Raw genomic sequence first — 16,051 nt, 5'->3', positions numbered from 1 at the left:
TGACACTTAAATCTATACTCGTTGTTAACAAACTTCTCTTCTTCAGAAACGCTTTCCTTGCCATTGCCAGTCTACATTTTATATCCTCTCTACGTCGAACATCATCAGTTATTTTGCTCCCCAAATAGCAAAACTCCTTTAGTACGTTAAGCGTCTCATTTCCTAATCTAATACCCTCAGCATCACCCTAAGTAATTTGACTACATTCCATTATCCTCGTTTTGCTTTTGTTGATGTTCATCTTATATCCTCCTTTCAAGACACTATCCGTTCCGCTCAACTGCTCTTCCAAGTCCTTTGCTGTCTCTGACAGAATTACAATGTCATCGGCGAACCTCAACATTTTTATTTCTTCTCCGTGGATTTTAATACCTACTCCGAATTTTTCTTTTGTTTCCTTCACTGTTTGCTCAATATACAGATTGAATAACATCGGGGAGAGGCTACAACCCCGTATCACTCCCTTCCCAACCACTGATTCCCTTTCATGCCCCTCAACTCTTATAACTGCCATTTGGTTTCTATACAAATTGTTAATAGCCTTTCGCTCCCTATATTTTACCGTTGCCACCTTCAGAATTTGAAAGAGAATATTCCAGTCAATATTGTCAAAAGCTTTCTCTAAGTCTACAAATGTTAGAAACGTAGGTTTGCCTTTCCTTAATCTAGCTTCTAAGATAAGTCGTAAGGTCAGTATTGCCTCACCTGTTCCAACATTTCTACGGAATCCAAACAGATCTTCCCCGAGGTCGGCCTCTATCAGTTCTTCCATTCGTCTGCAAAGAATTCGCGTCAGTATTTTGCAGCTGTGACTTATTAAACTTATATTTCGGTAATTTTCACATCTGTCAACACCTGCCTTCTTTGGGATTGGAATTATTATATTCTTCTTGAAGGCTGCGGGTATTTCGCCTGTCTCATACATCTTGCTAACCAGATGGTATAGTTTTGTCAGGACTGGCTCTCCCAAGGCCGTCAGTAGTTCTAATGGAATGTTGTCTACTCCCGGGGCCTTATTTCGACTTAGGTCTTTCATTCCTCTGTCAAACTCTTCAAGCAGTATCGTATCTCCCTTCATCGTCTTCAAGTACATCGCCCTTGTATAGACCCTCTATATACTCCTTCCACCTTTCTGCTTTACCTTATTTGCTTAGAACTGTGTTTCCACCTGAGCTCTTGATATTCATACAAGTGGTTCTCTTTTCTCCAAAGGTCTCTTTAATTTTCCTGTAGGCAGTATCTAACTTACCCCCAGTGAGATAAGCCTCCACATCCTTGCATTAGCCTTGCTGTGCTGGTACTGCGAACGATTGCAAGCAAGGGGAAACTACAGCCGTAATTTTTCCCGAGGTCATGCACCTTTACTGTTTGGTTAATGATGATGGCGCCCCCTTAGGTAAAATATTCCGGAGGTAAAATAGTCCCCCATTTGGATATCCGGGCGGGGACTACTCAAGAGGACGTGGTTATCAGGAGAAAGAAAACTGGCGTTCTACGGATCGGAGCGTGGAATGTCAGTTCCCTTAATCGGGCCGGTAGGTTAGAAAATTTAAATAGGGAAATGGATAGGTTAAAGTTAGATATAGTAGGAATTAGTGAAGCTCGGTGGCAGGAGGAAGAAGTCTTTTGGTCAGGTGAATACAGGGTTATAAATAAAAGATCAAATAGGGGTAATGCAGGAGTAGGTTTAATAATGAATAAAAAAAATAGTAGCGCTGTTAAGCTACTACAAACAGCATAGTGAACGCATTATTGTGGCCAAGATAGACACGAAGCCCAAGCCTACTACAGTAACACAAGTTTATATACCAACTAGCTCTGCAGATGATGAAAAAACTGATGAAATGTGTGATGAGGTAAAAGAAATTGAAGAAATGTATGGTGAGATAAAAGAAATTATTGAGATAGTGAAGGAAGACGAAAATTTAATAGTCATGGATGACTGGAATTCGGTAGTAGGAAAAGGGAGAGAAGGAAACATAGTAGGTGAATATGGATTCGGGGTAAGAAATGAAAGAGGTAGCCGCCTGGTACAATTTTGCAGAGAGCGCAATTTAGTCATAGCTAACACTTGGTTCAACAATCATAAAAGAAGGTTGTATACATGGAAGAAGCCTGGAGATACTGAAAGAATTTAGATAGATTATGTAATGGTAAGACAGAGATTTAGGAACCAGGTATTAAATTGTAAGACACTTCCAGGAGTAGATGTGGACTCTGACCACAATCTGTTGGTTATGAACTGTAGATTAAAACTGAAGAAACTGCAAAAAGGTGGGAATTTAAGGAGATGGGACCTGGATAAACTAAAAGAACCAGAGCTTGTACAGAGTTTCAGGGAGAGCATAAGGGAGCAATTGACAGGAATGGGGGAAAGAAATACGGTAGAAGAAGAATGGGTAGCTTTGAGGGATGAAGTAGTGAAGGCAGCAGAGGATCAAGTAGGTAGAAAGATGAGAGCTAGTAGAAATTCTTGGGTAACAGAAGAAATATTGAATTTAATTGATGAAAGGAGAAAATATAAAAATGCAGTAAATGAAGCAGGCAAAAAGGAATACAAACGTCTCAATAATGAGATTGACAGGAAGTGCAAAATGGCTAAGCAGGGATGGCTAGAGGACAAATGTAAGGATGTAGAGGCTTATCTCACTAGGGGTAAGATAGATACTGCCTACAGGAAAATTAAAGAGACCTTTGGAGAAAGGAGAAAAACTTGTATGAATATCAAGAGCTCAGATGGAAACCCAGTTCTACGCAATAAAGGGAAAGCAGAAAGGTGGAAGGAGTATATAGAAGGTCTATACAAGGGCGATGTACTTGAGGGCTATTGTATAGAAGTGGAAGAGGATGTAGATGAAGATGAAATGGGAGATATGACAATGCGTGAAGAGTTTGATAGAGCACTGAAAGACCTAAGTCGAAACAAGGGCCCGGGAGTAGACAACATTCCATTAGAACTACTGACGGCCTTAGGAGAGCCAGTCCTGACAAAACCCTTCCATCTGGTGAGCAAGATGTATGAGACAGGCGAAATATCCTCAGACTTCAAGAAGAATATAATAATTCCAATCCCAAAGAAGGCAGGTGTTGACTGATGTGAAAATTACCGAAGTATAAGTTTAATAAATCACAGCTGCAAAATACGGACGCGAATTCTTTGCAGACGAATGGAAAAACGTAGAGGCCGACCTCGGGGAAGATCAGTTTGGATTCCGTAGAAATATGGGAACACGTGAGGCAATACTGACCTTACGACTTATCTTAGAAGCTAGATTAAGGAAAGGCAAACCTACGTTTCTAGCATTTGTAGACTTAGAGAAAGCTTTTGACAATGTTGGCTGGAATATTCTCTTTCAAATTCTAAAGATGGCAAGGGTAAAATATAGGAAGCGAAGGGCTATTTACAATTTGTACAGAAACCAGATGGCAGTTATAAGAGTTGAGGGGCATGAAAGGGAAGCAGTGGTTGGGAAGGGAGTGATACGGGGTTGTAGCCTCTCCCCGATGTTATTCAATCTGTATATTGAGCAAGCAGTAAAGGAAACCAAAGAAAAATTTGGAGTAGGTATTAAAATGCATGGAGAAGAAATAAAAACTTTGAGGTTCGCCGATTACATTGTAATTCTGTCAGAGACAGCAAAGGACTTCGAAGAGCAGTTGGACGGAATGGACAGTGTCTTGAAAGGAGGGTATAAGATGAACATCAACAAAAGCAAAACGAGGATAATGGAATGTAGTCGAATTAAGTCGGGTGATGCTGAGGGAATTAGATTAGGAAACGAGATACTTAAAGTAGTAAAGGAGTTTTGCTATTTGGGGAGCAAAATAACTGATGATGGTCGAAGTAGAGAGGATATAAAATGTAGGCTGGCAATAGCAAGGAAAGCGTTTCTGAAGAAGAGAAATTTGTTAAGATCGAGTATAGATTTAAGTGTCAGGAAGTCTTTTCTGAAAGTATTTGTATGGAGTGTAGCCATGTATGGAAGTGAAACATGGACGATAACTAGTTTGGACAAGAAGAGAATAGAAGCTTTCGAAATGTGGTGCTACAGAAGAATGCTGAAGATTAGATGAGTGGATCACATAACTAATGAGGAGGTGTTGAATAGGACTGGGGAGAAGAGAAGTTTGTGGCATAACTTGACAAGAAGAAGGGATCGGTTGGTAGGCATCAAGGGATCACTAATTTAGTATTGGAGGGCACCGTGGAGGGTAAAAATCGCAGAGGGAGACAAAGAGATGAATACACCAAGCAGATACAGAAGGATGTAGGTTGCAGTAGGTACTGGGAGATGAAGAATCTTGTACAGGATAGAGTAGCATGGAGAGCTTCATCAAACCAGTCTCAGGGCTGAAGACCACAACAACAACAACATGTTAAATACAGCGGAATATGCACGCGCGGGCAAAGCTGCGGACGTAAGGCAAGCATGTGGATTAAATCTGGGAAATCCATCGTTTGCAAGTGGTCGGTTACACGTTGCACTCTCCCGAGTGGGACAGTTGGGAAATTAATTTGTTTTGACCACAATTTTTATCGAATTTAATTTAATGGCGAAAAAATCGTTGTCATTCATTTAGTTTGTACATGTAAATGAGCCTACTTTGCACATGTGCACCCAGTTAGAAAGTTGGTTGGTTGTTTCGGGGAAGACACCAAACTGCGAGGTTATCGGTTCATAGGATTAGGGAAGGATGGGGAAGGAAGTCATCCGCCCCCTTTCAGAGGAACCATCCAAGCGTTTGCCTGGAGCGATTTAGAGAAATCACGGAAAACCTATATCAGGATGGCCGGACGCGGGATTGAACCGTCGTCCTTCTGAATGCGAGTCCAGTGTGCTAAGTTAGAAAGAAAAAGCATTGCAACGCATACTGGAGACAGCTATAGATTTTTTTACAGTCAAACAGAATGCGAGTGTAACAAGACTGTGGTAAAAGACAAGTGTAATAAAGTAAGTACGACAAGGCCATCGATGTGGGACGCCTTCCTATCGTGAGGATGTTACGTATACAGAAGACACTGCTGCGTAATACGAGTATACTGGGAAGGCGATTGCCCGGTCCGTTACGTGCAGCCCTCTTTGTTCCATCAGCGTCTCAGCCCAGGGCACGCCTCGACGCCGGAGAGCGACGGAATTCCGAGAGCCCCTGGCGGACCAGGTCGGTGGCCGTGTTCATCACGGCGTCGACTGCTCGCCGGCCGCCATTGTACTCGCTGCTCGTCGCCATCAAAGCATTGTGCCCCGGCGGACCGGCCGCCCGCCACAAACACGAAACCTGCGCCGCGCACAATAGCCACATTGTGCCCCAACTATCCGGCCGCTGCTCCGTCTGGAAATACGTTTTTCATACGCATATGTTTCTCGTCGGAGGATCGTGTAGATGCGAGCCGACTGGCAGCTGGTTGGGAGAAGCGAGAAGCCTTGTTTGTCGCTCAGATGCAGGATTACGGAAACCTAAAGCATGTTTTCGACCCTCATCACTGTGAAAGTTACGGACTCTTGCCTAGTTACTGGGCTCAAAAATGGTTCAAATGGCTCTGAGCAGTATGGGACTCAACTGCTGTGGTCATCAGTCCCCTAGAACTTAGAACTACTTAAACCTAACTAACCTAAGGGCATCACACACATCCATGCGCGAGGCAGGATTCGAACCTGCGACCGTAGCAGCAGCGCGGCTCCGGACTGGAGCGCCTAGAACCGCACGGCCAGCGCGGTACTGGGCTCCTTCCATACTTCCGAACACAAGACAAAGAACTAAACAGTATTTGGTTCCATCAGTTGTCGTAAACGTGTGAATCCCGTAATATCATGTTACAAGTGCGTCGAACAAAATACAATCTAAGACAAAATAAAAGCGCTGCAGTCATGAGCTGTGCGGTTGGTCCCGGCGGAGAGGTTCGATTCCTCCCTCGGGCAAAGCTGTGTGTGTTTGTCCTTAGCATAAGTAGTGTGTAAGCTTAGGAACTGATGACCTTAGCAGTTAAGTCCCATTAGATTTCACACACATTTGAACATTTTTTGAACAAAATAAAAATATAACGACGCGCACCAAGGAATTATCCGACGGGGACGGTAAACAGTACATATGATCACAATTTCGTAGCAAATAAGGTAGCTGAAGGCTATGCTAACTATCGTCTCGGCAAATGAGAGCGTAGAAGTCAGTGAACCATCGCTAGCAAAGTCGGCTGTACAACTGAGGCGAGTGCTAGGAAGCCTCTCTAGGCCTGCCATGTGGCGGCGCTCGGTCTGCAATCATTGATAGTGGCGACACGCGGGTCCGACGTATACTACCGGACCGCGGCCGATTTAAAGGCTACCACCTAGCAAGTGTGGTGTCTGGCGATGACACCACAGAAAGCATATAAAAGATTCTGAACTTTCCAAATAGTGACCCACGTATCGCTGTAAGTCGTTTTCTTCAACGCAGTTCACAAAATATTCATTTGTCTTAACGCATTGGTGGAGTAAGTGGTCTAACAATAATGTAACGGAAATTTCTTTTTAATTTATTTGCTATGGAATGCAAATAAGAAATTACTGGTTTGAAACTTTATTACTCAACAGATTACAAATTTTGAGAAATTTTAAATACGTCTGTAGTTACTCTGACTTTTGAACATTACAATACAATTGCTTATGCAAATAGTAACTCTTTCATCCTTTGATTTTCGACATGCTGATATTCTTTTCCATTTGTATGGACGTCATGTTACAAAATGCTTACACGTACTGTAACCATGTACATTGTACCATGTGTTTAATGTTCTGTTTCTACTGATATTTTATCTACGCACTGGGCGAAATAATTTTTTTGAGTTGTGCAGATGCGCTATTATTTTGAGGTAGTCTTGATATAGCTATGAGTGAAAATTGGCTATGTATCTTCTAGTTCAAACTTCACATAAAATTTGATTACCAAATATGATTACCAGCATGGTCAACAACTAATTTCGGGCATTTAAAGAACGATATAAGATGAATAATAACAAAAGTAAAAAAAAGGGTAATGGAATGTAATAACATCTAATCAGGCGATGCCGAGGGAACTACATTAGGAAATGAGACACTAAAAATAGTAGATGAGTTTCGCTATTTGCGCAGTAAAAATCCGATGATGGCCAAAATACGGAGGGTATAAAATGTAGACTGGCAATGGCAAGAAAAGCGTTTCTCAAGAGAAGAAACTTGTGAACCTCGAATATAGATTTGAGTGTTAGAAACTATTTTCTGAAGGTATTTGTCTGGAGTGTTGCCTTGTGTGGAAGTGACACGTAGACTATAAACTGTTCAGCCTATAAGGAATAGAAGCTTTTGAAATGTGGTGCTACCCTGAAGAATGCTGAAGATTAGCTGGGCACGTCATGTAACCAGTGATGAGGTACTGAATGTAATTGAGGAGAGCAGAAATTTGTGGCATAGCTTGACTAAAAGAAGGGAAAGCAGGAAAGCGTGGGGGAAGGGGGGGGGGGGTAAAATCATAGAGGAAGGCAAAGAGATGAATACAGTAAGCAGGTTCAAAAGAATACAGATTGCAGTAGTTATGCGGAGACGAAAAAGCTTGCACAGGAGAGAGTAGCTTGGAAAACTGCATCAAAACGATATTTGGACTGATGGCCACAACATCAACAACAACAATAACAGCTAAATTTTGGGTACCAGTGATCGTTTTGCCCAAAATAACCTATAATTCCTTTGTGCCGTCCAGTACAAATGAACGGGCTCAGTTTGTACTCTGACTACCACATTACTGTCTGTTTACTATTTGGCCTTTGCATGTCCTGTAACAACCGCAAATAAAAAATTGTACCACGTAAAACGGATAAGAAGAGGCCACCTTTATTATTCTGGACGCCGAGATGACACTGAACTATAGTCTTTGATAACGGACAACGAGTCTGTATCCCTTTACACCACATCCCTTCTAAAGCGATTGTTATTTACCTGTTCCGGTTTTGTTTTCCCTTCCTTTATACGTACTGTGTAATGACCACTCTCTGAGATATCGCTTACACATTTTCACTCTTAAGTCTCTCTTGTACACAACAGATTATCTTCAGACAGCGACAGGAAACATCAATCGACTCTCGTATCTGGTTTAATTACAGCTGCACGCGCAGGGTTACGCTACTTTTGTAGTGCTTTCTTCTTGGCCTGTTATCAGTATTGGCATCCATAGCTTCTTGGCGTGAAATCGGAGTCGCATAGTTCTCTTCGCTCCTTTTCTCTGATCAGCTAAAGGGTACAATAGGAGCAGCATAAAAGAACCACGTTTTACGTTATTGCGTTACTGAATCGATGCACACACAGATTCTTTTGCCTTCTGTAGACCGTGCCTGTTAAACAAGATATCTTCTGTTTCACATTCAAGACTTTCACCTATTCTCTACGCCATATGGGAAGTGCAACGATTTTAGTTCCCACGAAATTCCTTTTGAATCAGTGATTTTTTTTTATTTTTTTATTTTTTTGTCACAGTGGACTCTTGGCAGAATAAGAATTATCAAATGGAGCTCAACTGGCATTGTTTCTTGACGGGCTCTCTCAGACAGAACTTCAACGACGGCAATGATTCGAAGAATAGTTGATCTGATCATCTTTTATATCCAACAGTATTTTTACTGATAGTGCAGATACGGAAGAATGTTTCTGATTCGTGATATGTACACACACAATTTACAATCGGTAAATTTGGAGTAAATGAATGAAAGTTTTCTGATAAATGTGACAGAGGAGGAATTTAATATATCTCTCAAGGAATACCTGGCTGTGGAACCTAAAACACGTGTAATACAGCGATTTCTTTTGTCTGACAAAAATTACACGTGAAATGAGACTCAACGTTTAAGTCACTCTTAATGGCAAAATAATTCTCCGAAGTTGGAGATATTTGATCACCTGTTTGTCTGGATGGCCTTCTTCTGCAACAGTTCTCATACAACAATTGTTTTTAGTTCTTCCCCCTCCTTAAAAGTAGTGAAATTGAAGGGCGTGTTGGACTACAACAGTTTCATTTTTATTCACAAAGAATCATCGGCGGTAGTTATGTTTGTTGCTTAGTTTTGCAGGGAATGAGGATTTAAGGTTTTGGATTCACGAGGATTGTTCTGCCTATCTACGTCACGCATTCTCCGACAGCCAAGGGCCTTTCAATAGTGCTCTCAGCGCTTTGCCGTGAATGTCGTAACCAGTGCGAGCATTAAATGTGATCTTAGCAATTTGTTTCTAGTAGTCACGGCTGACGGTTGTGGTAAGCGACAATTTCTGCACAAGTAAGCGAGGGGCATTATTTAGAATATGCACGCTTTTTCAGCTCCTGACCACTTGTATGGAGTTACCGTAACTGAAGCTTGGAACCGGCAACAATACAATCCCCGTCCGTGCACGAGCTACGAGATCTGCTATAGATCGTGGATCGGACTGTCACAGAGGGGTCGTGTTCGTCCCAAAAATAGTGTGCGTCGACATCGCCGGAATTCCCGTCAAGTCACAAGTGATAATGTACCAGTGTCAGTTCACGTTGCACGAGACAGTCGCTCTTGTAGTCAGCAGGACAATAAACTTTTTGTAGACCTGGACATTAACGGCAAAGTGATACCATTCCAGCTCGATACTGGAGCTGCAGTTTCACTGATCAATCAAGACACTTACAAACTGCTGGGCACACTTCCGTTGCGTGCCGCAAATGTTACGTTAAATAGCTACTACGGTCAAGATATACCTGTGTTAGGACAGTGCAGCCTTCTTGCAACATACAAAGGACAAACAAAACTTGTGTCATTTTACGTCCTTCGTTCTTCTTCTGCAGTGAACTTGTTTGGTTTCGATTTATTTCAGTTGTTTAACTTGTCTATAGTAAACCAGGTCCTATCAGTGAACCAGACTGTGCCGTCAGACAGTGTTTCTCGTCTATGTGAAGAATTTGCAGACATTTTTGCACCGGGTCTCGGTTGCGCTAAGAACTATAAAGCACATTTGGAACTGACAGTACACGCGCAACCGAAATTTTTGAGAGCGCGCAATGTTCCCCACGCATTGCGTGATGAGGTCGCAAAAACATTACACGAATTGGTATCACATGGTGTAATTGAACGTGTGCAGGCTTCTCCCTGGGCATCCCCCCTTAGTAATTTTGCCTTCCGGAAAATTGAGACTTTGTGTGGACTTCAAGGCAACAGTGAATCCACAACTAGTGATTGCAGCTTTTCCTTTACCCCGCCCGGAAGATGTTTTTGAAAAACTGTGCCCGGGTAAATATTTTTCGAAGTTGGACCTAGCAGACGCCCACTTGCAAATACCGGTGGACGAAGAATCCCAGTGCGTTTTGTTGGTTAACACGCATCTTGGTTTGTATCGATTCAAACGACTGCCATTCGGGTGTGCATCCGCCCCTGCATTGTTTCAGCAATATCTACAAACTGTTTGTGCGTCGGTCCCTACTGTAGCAAATTATCTGGACGATATTGTGATCTCCGGAAAGACGGAAGAAGAACATATGGCCAATCTTAGATCATTATTTCAGGTCTTGCGACAAAATGGTCTTCGCTTGCGGAAGGACAAATGTGTGTTTTTTGCTCGGGACTTGCCATACTTGGGACATGTACTCAATGCCCAAGGCATGCATCCCAGTCTAACGCACCTCCGTGCCATACAAGACTTGCTATCGCCGCAGAATTTGAAGCAGCTACAGAGTGTGCTGGGAAAAATCGACTATTATCATAAATATGTTCCACACGCCTCTTCCATTTCCGATCCGCTTCATCGCTTACGCCGTAAGGGTGTTCTGTTCGTCTGGACGACGGAATGCGAACGCGTCTTTCGCCAGTTGAAATCGGCGTTGCTTTCCAATACTTGCCTTACGCCATTCGATCCCCAGAAGCCCCTTTTGTTGATGGTGGATGCATCTGATTTCGCGATCGGTGCTGTGCTTGCTCACAAAGTTGAATCGCAGGATCGCCCTATTGCCTTTGCGTCAAAATTGCTCTCTTCTGCGCAAAGAAATTATTCACAGATCGAGAAAGAAGCGTTGGCTCTCGTATTTGGTGTTACAAAGTTTCATGATTTCTTGTATGATCGTCACTTTACCATAATCACAGACCACAAACTTTTGACATCGCTTTTTCATCCGACCAAGCCTGCACCTCCACGTACAGCGCAGAAATTTATTCTCTGGTCTATTTTCCTCTCGCAGTGCCGCTGCAATATCTTGTATCGGTCCACTGCTAAGCACGGAAACGCCGATGCGTTGTCCCGCTTGCCTGTTGCTGAGGATAGGACATTCGATTCCTCCGAACTTGCTTGCATGTCCATTGATGCGTGGTCGAATCGTTTCCGATTGATTTTCGTCGTGTAGCTACAGCCACAGCTGCCGACCCTGTCCTTGGTTCCGTTCTGCGTTTTGTTGTCAAAGTCACGGATCGCGGACCCGTTGGTTCGCCGATTTTTTGCTCACAAGGAGAGACTTTTTGTACGACGTGGTGTTTTGCTGTTGCGTTCTGATAATGATCAGTCCAGGATCGTGGTACCACGTTCGTTACAGTCCTTTGTCTTACAGCTTCTCCACCAAGGACATTGGGGTATAGTGAGAACGAAACAACTTGCTCGTCATCACTATACTTGGTTTGGAATCGATGCCACGATTACGAATATGTGCTCTTCTTGCATGGTGTGTGCCGAACAACAATCAGCACCACCGTGGAAATTCTTTCCATGGCCAAAAGCCACTTCCCCTTGGCAACGCTTACACATCGATTTTGCTGGTCCCTTCTGGAATGCTCGATGGTTGGTTGTGGTAGATTCATTCAGTAATTTTCCTTTTGTTGTCCGGCTGTCTTCCACGACGTCCTCTGCCACCATCCAAGCGTTATCCGCTATCTTTTGCATTGAAGGTCTTCCACAGACTATTCTTTCCTACAATGGCCCACAATTCATGTCTGCAGAATTTCAGTCATTATTCAAGGCCAATGGTATCCAATATCTGACGTCCGCGCCGTTTTCGCCACAGTCAAACGGTGCCGCTGAACTATTAGTCAGGACTTTCAAGTCACAGATGTTGAAGTTGAAAGAGTCGCATTCTCGGGAGGACGCGTTATTGCTCTTTTTGTCCTCGTATCGCTCTCAGCCCCGAGATGGTCGCTCGCCAGCTGAGTTGCTCCACGGTCGTCATCATCGAACCTTGATGTCTTTGCTACATCCGCCGCATCAGGTTCCTGTGCAGCAGCAGACACCTGATTTTGCTCCAGGCGACGTTGTCTACTATCGCCACTATCGAGGTTCACGGCGTTGGCCCGAAGGGCGCATTCTTCGCTGCCTCGGCCGCGCGATGTATCTCGTTTTGGGGTCTCTGGTGAGGTGCGTCGGCATCTCAATCAGCTGCGCCTCTGTCGTCGCACGGGATCTGCCGCTCGCCGTCTGCTTTCAGCAACGGTGTCGTCCGGTCAGCGCCCGGGGACCCATCTACTGGCTCGCCTCAGCCCCAGGTGTTACCGACGCTGCCTTCCATTTTGCCCCATGGCGACGCGCCGCCGCCGCCGCCGCCGCCGCCGCCGTCGCCGCCGCCTGTTCTCCCGCCGGCGACGCCCGCAGTGGACGCGTCGCTGCAACCGCCGGGCGCCTCCCTGGGTTACGCGCCGCCGATCGCTTCCCGTGACGGGTTGTCCTCCGACATGGAACTCTTGCCCACTTCGGATCATATGTCGTCTTCGCCCGTCGGGTGCCCCGGCCCGATGGAGGTCGACCCTTCGGCCCCTCCTGTCTCTCTAAGGGCGCATACACCGCATGTTGGCGTGCACCCTGGAGCAGGTTTTCAGGCGTTTCCTAACTCCCCGCGGTCCGAATGGCAGGGTGCGGGGGGGAAAGCCTCACCTGTTGTTAGGCTCCCCACCTCGTCGCATACGTCAACATGCGGTCCTCCCCACAGCGGGCGGAAGCCTTATTCCTCAACCGTACGCCGATTTGCGGGGGAGGAATGCGGTGTCACCGCCAGACACCACACTTGCTGGGTGGTAGCCTTTAAATCGGCCGCGGTCCGGTAGTATACGTCGGACCCGCGTGTCGCCACTATCAATGATTGCAGACCGAGCGCCGTCACATGGCAGGTCTAGAGAGACTTCCTAGCACTCGCCCCAGTTGTACAGCCGACTTTGCTAGCGATGGTTCACTGACTTCTACGCTCTCATTTGCCGAGACGATAGTTAGCATAGCATTCAGCTACCTTATTTGCTACGACCTAGCAAGGCGCCAGTATCCGTACTATTGATATTGTGAATCATGTACCATAAAGAGCGACGTTCTCCATGAATGGATTAAAGTTAAGTATTCCATCAGCTACGTCCGTTTTTCTCAATTCTAATTCCCTTTTCATGTTCCAGACCTCACGCCAGCCTGCGTGAGCTAAAACGTGTGCATTTAGGCCTCCTTCAGTTACAATGTGTTGGCTCTCCTGCCAACCACAACACTTTCGATAAAAAAAAGTGTTTTAAATGCTGCTCTACCATACTCGGTTAAATTGTAATGAAAACTGTATCATTTTCGCATATATATTCTTCAGAGTAGCTAACATATGTTAAGTGGATGCCGTGTCAGTTCATGTTCTGTTGATACTGAGTGAAAAGCGACCTTAAAATCTATATATCCTAGCCAAATCGGTAATTGATACTCATTGTTTTGTTCCATTAGTTCGTTCCCGACTATGGTCCACTGTACTAAGTTCACTTTTAAAATCAGCTTGTTCCTTTGCCTGGTTCACACCCAACGTATCTCCTAATCTGTTAGCGATGACATTTTCTGAAGGAGGTCCCCATGCGTCTGATGTGTATACGACTTCATAAGTCTCGTCTATCTCCTTGCTGATTAAAGAGTACAATTACATGATTGTTCCAATTTTACCGAATTTTAGCTTTTTGCGAAGAGATTGTGTGAATAAACTTGCAAGATCCTTCTACATTAGTTTTGCCTCACGCTGTCATCACTGAAACACCATCATTGCTCACAGACAGGTTTGTACCAATGCATGTGTGGGGGGGGCCATCTGACACTGGTCCAGTGCAATCTACAAACTTTGCCCTTGGAATCTAATCTGATCTACAGTAACAAAGATGCATGGTGTGATGCATGTATTGCACAAAGTTGACGACTTATTTTTTTCTCCGTCATTCTTGTGACTCATTTGATGAAGCCCATCACAACTTGCTCTCCTGTGTCAACGTATTTACCTCAGACATTTCTTATACTCAACAGTGATACGGGTATCCCACCAAGCCGCAGTATCGATATGGAATCTTAGATAGTACTGTTTAGCAAGTAGGTACAGTTCCCCTCGGCTCCTCAGGAACCACAAGCCAAGAGTGCAACGTGGTTGTAATCAACTACCGTTATTTGCGGCAGTATAGACGGAAAAGTATTTTCCGTATGGGCGTCCAACTTTACAAGAATGACGTCCAGACCATGCGCTGCGAGACGTGTGTTATTAATAGTGTCAGTGTCATGACTTGCCATTAGCTTCCGGTACTGGTACGGCGACACAAGGTTGAAACACAAGCATGAATGAGTGTGCATTACGGCTGCAGACAGCCGTGGGTCTGAACAAGGCGAGCAGAGCTTTACTCATTAAGCTGTTTTATGAAAACAGCATCAATTGTTCTAGTGCTCTTCATGAGCAGTGGCGTATTAAAGGGATACGGGTAGGTCCTCTTTCCTCACCGGGCTTGTAGAACGTGATTGGAAAGCTGGAATTAAACGGTGACTTGTGGACTGCTCCAGGGATAGGCCAGCGGCCAATTGCGCCACAAATTGTTAAAGAAAGTACCACTGCTATGGCTGAGAAAGCTAGATGCAATGTGCGATTTTCAAGCAGTGCATAAGCTGTGTCGCGACAGCTGAATCTACCACTGCCCACAGTTCGAAAAGTGGTGCGAACAATTGCGAAATGGTATCTCTAGAGCAGGATTAAGCTTGACGTGTTTGCAGAAGATCGACACCTTGAGCACCGTTTATATCGTGGAACGCAAACATGTTACGTAATTGAATAAAAACATCTCGGTGTACATGTCGCGCCAATTCAGGATAAAACTCCAAGCTTTCGACCACTACCTCCATGGTCGTCGTCAGGGCTAAAACTGACTGTCGTGAACTATTTTTTTTTCTTTATTGATTTTCAATTTCCCCCGAAGGGGGTGGACTGGCAGCAGCTTAGTACGCTGCTCTACAGCCTACAGACTTTTTTTGTTTAAGAAAAGGAAGAAGAAAGAAACAAGGAAAAACAGGCGATAAAATGTTGACTTAAAGTGTAAAACGGCGTAAAAATGCGGAAAGTTAAAACAGAAACCAAAAGGGGTTGGCAATGTCGATAAAATACACAGGAATCAGACAAGTAACATAGTAGACACACAATTAAAAAGCATGGCGACAGTCTGGTTTCTGTTCGCAAGGGATAAAAAAAATCACACCCAGCGACAGTATGATGGCTGTTCGCTACACTTCCCTAAAGACACACCACGGAACACTCACTGGAAAAACACACACTGTAAAACACTGTACGAAAATGGTGGCACAAATATGACACTCCCGAGCCAAAGGCAGATGGGGGGTGGGGGACCTGGAGGAGGGGGAAAAACAAGGAGGGAGGAGAGGAGAGGAGAAAACGAAAAAGGGGGGGGGGAACCAAGGAGGGAGAAGACTCATAAGGAGTGTCGTGAACTAGCGAGGCTCCCACTTTTACATGCAAAGGACGGCTTCTGATTGGCTGGAATGTGTCATAGCAACAACGATATGGCGCGCAGTGAAGTGGTGCCCTCTACTTCCATAGATGTAGTTTCTATCCCGTGTTGCTTGCAGTGCCATACCTTGAATCAGAAGGTAAAGAGCGGGAAGTTTTTCTCTGCGATTTTTGTTTATCCAGCGCACTCTTCCAAGTGTTGCTAAGTGCATAGCCGTTGTCTCTGTTAAAGTTATTATCGCTAAGTCTAATTTGACTGCTTCCCGGATCACAGAGTCCCAGTAATTCGATGCGTGGGCTATTACTCTGGTTTCTTCAAATAAAATCTTATGCT

This window comes from Schistocerca gregaria, chromosome 5 (genome assembly GCF_023897955.1).
Source record: "Schistocerca gregaria isolate iqSchGreg1 chromosome 5, iqSchGreg1.2, whole genome shotgun sequence".
NCBI lineage: Eukaryota > Metazoa > Arthropoda > Insecta > Orthoptera > Acrididae > Schistocerca > Schistocerca gregaria.
Note: the sequence above shows the minus strand (reverse complement) of the source record.